This window comes from Macaca thibetana, chromosome 10 (genome assembly GCF_024542745.1).
Source record: "Macaca thibetana thibetana isolate TM-01 chromosome 10, ASM2454274v1, whole genome shotgun sequence".
Lineage (NCBI taxonomy): Eukaryota > Metazoa > Chordata > Mammalia > Primates > Cercopithecidae > Macaca > Macaca thibetana.
The window spans coordinates 12,390,062-12,394,822 of NC_065587.1; the positions used below are offsets into that span (position 1 = coordinate 12,390,062).

Here is a 4,761-nt window from a genome sequence, read left to right on the forward strand (position 1 = left end):
TCCCTGTGTCGCCCAGGCTGGAATGCGTGGTGTGATCTTGGCTCACTGCAAGCTCCACCTCCTGTGTTCACACCATCCTCCTGCCTCAGCCTCCCAAGTAGCTGGGACTACAGGCGCACACCACAATGCCCAGCTAATTTTTTGTATTTTTAGCAGAGACGGGGTTTCACTGTGTTAGCCAGGATGGTCTCAATCTCCTGACCTTGTGATCCGCCCGCCTCGGCCTCCCAAAGTGTTGGGATTACAGGCGTGAGCCACCATGCCCAGCACATCTTGTCAATTATAAGCCCCCCTTTCTGATTTAGATCTTTAAGATGCATTAACACAGGGCCAGGCGTGGTGGGTGACAGAGAGTCCGTCTCAAAAAAATAAATAAAGAGATGCATTAACACTTAATCTCTAGATTTGTGAGTCATTCAATTTATTTATGTATTTATTTATTTTTGAGATGGAGTTTCGCCCAGGCTGGAGTGCAATGGCGTGGTCTCAGCTCACTGCAATCTCCACCTCCCGGGTTCAAGCAACTCTCCTACCTCAGCCTCCTGAGTAGCTGGGAATACAGGCGCATGTCACCACGCCCGGCTACTTTTCTTGTATTTTTAGTACAGATGGGGTTTCATCAGGTTAGCCAGACTATTTCTATTAGGCCCGGCCTATTTTTATTATTATTACGGCGTAATATATAATGATGGCCAGGTGTGGTGGCCATGTAATCCCAGCACTTTGGGAGGCCAAGGTGGGTGGATCACTTGAGGTCAGCAGTTTGAAACCAGCCTGGTCAGTAATGGCAAAAGCCAGTCTTTACTAAAAATATAAAAATTAACTTTGTGTCGCATGCTTGTAATCCCAGCTACTCAGAAGGCTGAGGCAGGAGAATTGCTTGAACCCAGGAGGCGGAAGTTGCAGTGAACCGAGATCGCACCATTGCAGCCTGGGCGACAGTGAGACTGTCTCTTAAAAAAAAAAGCTACATAGGCCTCTCACAATTTGCCCACAAAGAAATTCCTTGTGGGCCTCCAAGATCTTTACACCAAAACAGTTATGTGGAATTTCACCCTGACAATGTACATGGATGGTTTATCATCACAAGCACAGGACAAAGGACAAAACTAAAAAGTCATCCCTCTGCTCGCCTGAGACAAACACATATCTGACTGCTGCCCTCTGCTCTATGATTATTTTATCTTATGTGAAAATGCAGATTAACTGAGCATGAGCAGAAAGCATCCGTGAAGACTAATCAAAGACTCAGAAGAGGATACATGGACACATGGAGCAGGGAAACAACACACGGGAACCTGTTGGGGGTTGGGGGAGGGAGAGCATCAGGAAGAATAGCTAATGGATGCTGGGCCTAATACCTAGGCAAGGGGTTGATCTGTGCAACAAACCACCATGACACACGTTTTCTCGTGTAACAAACCTGCATATCTTGCACATGTACCCCAGAACTTAAAATAAAGGTTGATGATAAAGGCCAGGTGTGGTGGCTCAAGCCTGTAATCCCAGCACTTTGAGAGGCCGAGGCGGGTGGATCACCTGAGGTTGGGAGTTTGAGACCAGCCTGGCCAACATGCTGAAATCTCATCTCTACTAAAAATACAAAAATTAACCGGGCGTGGTGGTGGGCGCCTGTAATCCCAGGTACTCAGGAGGCTGAGGCAGGAGAATCACTTGAACCTGGGAGGCAGAGGTTGCAATGAGCCCAGATCATGCTACTGAACTCCAGTCTGGCCAACAGAGCAAGATTTTGTCTCAAAAAAACAAAACAAAACAAAACAAACAAAAAACCCATTTGATGAAAGAAATCAACAACATCAACAAAAAAGACTCGGAAGAATGCAACTGCTTGCCTCTTTTATCTACCCTCCCTATACCTGCTTTTTTTCCTTTCTTCCCTTTAAAAATTGAGGTTCCCCAGACTCTTCTCAGAAAAGAAACATGGACCGCTGCTTTTTCTGTGGTTCTGTGTTCTTTTTCCCCAAGTGCGTTCTTAACCTTGGCAAATGAACCTCTTAAAGTGATTGAGACTCGCCTGGGTCATATTCTTTTTTTTTCTTTTTCTTTTTTTTTGGCTGGAGTGCAGTGTCACCATCCCAGCTCACTGCAACCTCTGCCGCCCGGGGTTCAAGCAATTCTCCTGCCTCAGCCTCCCGTGTAGCTGGGATCACAGGTGCTTGCTCCCGCATTTGCCTAATTTTTGTAGTTTAGATGGGGTTTCACCATCTTGGCCAGGCTGGTCTTGAACTCCTGACCTCATGATCCACCCACCTCGACCTCCCAAAGTGCTGGGATTACAGGCGTGAGCCACCGCCCCCGCACTGGGTCATGTTCTTTTATTTACCCTATTAACCCTTCGCAATCCTCATCATCTCTTGCCTGGATGACTGCACTTGCCTCTTTTTAATCTGCCTGCTCCTGCCCTCCCTCACTCTGAATTTATTCACACTGCAGTCATAGGGGTCCTTTTATTATGTCACTTTGCTTAAAATTTTCCAGAGGTTTCCACCTTACTGGAAAGAAAAGACAAAGGCCTTACAGCCGCCTACAAGCCCTTCAGGATACAGTCCTCTTCAGTCTTTCCTCCTTGTCCTACTTCAGCCACACTTGGCCTCACGGCCTTCGCACTTGCTCTTTCCTCTGTCAGCAAGGCTAGATACCTCACTTTAGGTCTGTGCTTGGATGTCACTGGATCAGGGAGGCCTCCCGAGACCCCAGTGCAACACTGTGTAACCTGCATACTCTGCTCCTTCACATGCACACATGCATTCTCTCTTTTCCCTTTTTCTTTGCTTTCATTTTAGTTAGCAACTGCTTGACATAAACACTTTTTGTCTCCCTCCTAGAGTGTAAAATCTGTGAGTGCAGGAACTTGTTCACCACCTTGACCCAGTGCCTACCTGGCACAGTGCCTGGCCTTTTAGTCATTCCACCCTTGACCAGTGAGTCCGTGACTGTCTCTTTGTGTTTCCGGGGCAACTGACATCTCAACGGCTTTTGTTTTTTGAGACAGAGTCTCACTCTGTCGCCCAGACTGGAGTGCAGTTGGCTCGCTGCAACCTCCGCCTCCTGGTTTCAAGCGATTCTCATGCCTCAGCCTCCTGAGTAGCTGGGATTACAGGCATACGCCACCATGCCTGGCTACTTTTTGCATTTTTAGTAGAAACGGGGTTTCACCGTGTTGGCCAGACTGGTCTCGAACTCCTGACTTCAGGTGATCTGCCTGTCTCGGCCTCCCTAAGTGCTGGGATTACAGGCGTGAGCCACCTTGCCTGGCCTCAAGGGCCTTTTTGAAGCTCCTTTTTTAATGCTATGTTCCCAATAATCTGGGAAACACTCAGCACCCACACTGAGAGGCCACATCTCCCCGCTTCTAGCCATCTGTTGAATTGAGACGTTAGATGGGCTCGTCTCGAGGGCCCTAACAGCTCAACAGTTGTGTGACGCCATTTGGCCAAGCTTGCGGGGCTTTAAAATGCAGTTTGAGAGATCAGGAAGCAGGTAAGGAGAGGGAAGCCAGTCTGGAAGGAATTGAGCGGAGAATGTGGGCTAGCCTGGTTAAACACTTGTCCTTAGCTTTCACTTTTTACGCATCTAAAAAGACCATTACTCTGAAACCTTGTTCTCCCGAGAGTGCTGGGGTCTTCTCCGGACCTTCTGAGGAGCGCCGTTTAACGGCAGCAAAGTGCCCACGCAGTCCACTGGGGCTCCAACCAATTTTTTTTTTTTTTGAGACATGGTCTCGCCCCGTCTCCAGGCTGGAGTGCAGTGGCAGGATCTCGGCTCACTGCGACCTCCGACTCCCAGGTTCAAGCGATTCTCCTGCCTCAGCCTCCCAAGTATCTGGGACTACAGGCGCCCGCCACCATGCCCTGCTAATTTTTGTATTTTTCGTAGAGACAGGGTTGTGCCATTTTGGCCAGGCTGGTCTCGAACTCCGGACCTCAGGTGATCCTCCCGCCTCGGCCTCCCAAAGTGCTGGTATTACAAGCGTGAGCCACCGTGCCCGGCCTCCAAGCACATTTTGTTTCTGTATTAGCAACAGCTGTGCTCGGCCAGAGACGGTGAAAATACACGGTTCAGAAAATGCACCTCGGTGTGAACCAAGTGTAGCTGAGGACCCTTTAACCTGCAGCGGACATTGCCACCTCATAAACTCCCGAAAGAAAGGGACACGGCGCATCCATCATGGCTGCCGGAGACAGAACAGCGAGAGGCAACGGAAAGGAAATGGCGCCGGGGCCCGCCGCCATTCTCAGCGGGCCGAGGGCTGCGGGGCGAGAGGGCTGCCGGCCCCATGTAGGAAGGCCAGCCAGGGAACTTAAGACCCTCCCGACTTCTGGCACCAGGAGGCCCTGAAACTTGATAACAATATGGAGGACGGTTATTGTCTCTGCAAAGCAACTTCCACAAGCCGGCCGCGGGGTCTGTCCCGAGATCGGAATCAGGCAAAATCCTCTATTCTCTAAACAGAATGCGTTACGCATACTGCGCATCTTCGCAACAGCGGGCCGGCTAACGACGCAAAGAATGTTACGTCGCACCAGAGGCGCTTCCTCCTACCGCACCCCACGTTCTAGTTCAGGTGGCGCGAGAACTCTACGCTCGCTCCGTACTTTGTTTTTCTTGTACAGACCGCAAAATACGCCGATCGTCGCAACTGACGTAAAGCGCTTCCAAGAATACCCGTAGTTCCCCGCGGAGCCCTCGGGCTATTCCGAGACGCTGTTTACGTATCGTCTCCGGCGTACGTAGCGTTAA

At 50.0% G+C, this 4,761-nt stretch overlaps 2 protein-coding genes across 5 annotated transcripts in view; both read right to left on the minus strand.

The window, feature by feature from the left end:
- GTPBP1 (GTP binding protein 1) overlaps nucleotides 1-4,761 on the minus strand; it is a 310,687-nt gene that overhangs the window by 232,943 nt on the left and 72,983 nt on the right. The gene's annotated exons all lie outside the window — the stretch shown is intronic.
- Nucleotides 1-4,761, minus strand: part of CBY1 (chibby family member 1, beta catenin antagonist) — a 628,117-nt gene that overhangs the window by 166,793 nt on the left and 456,563 nt on the right. The window lies entirely within an intron of this gene.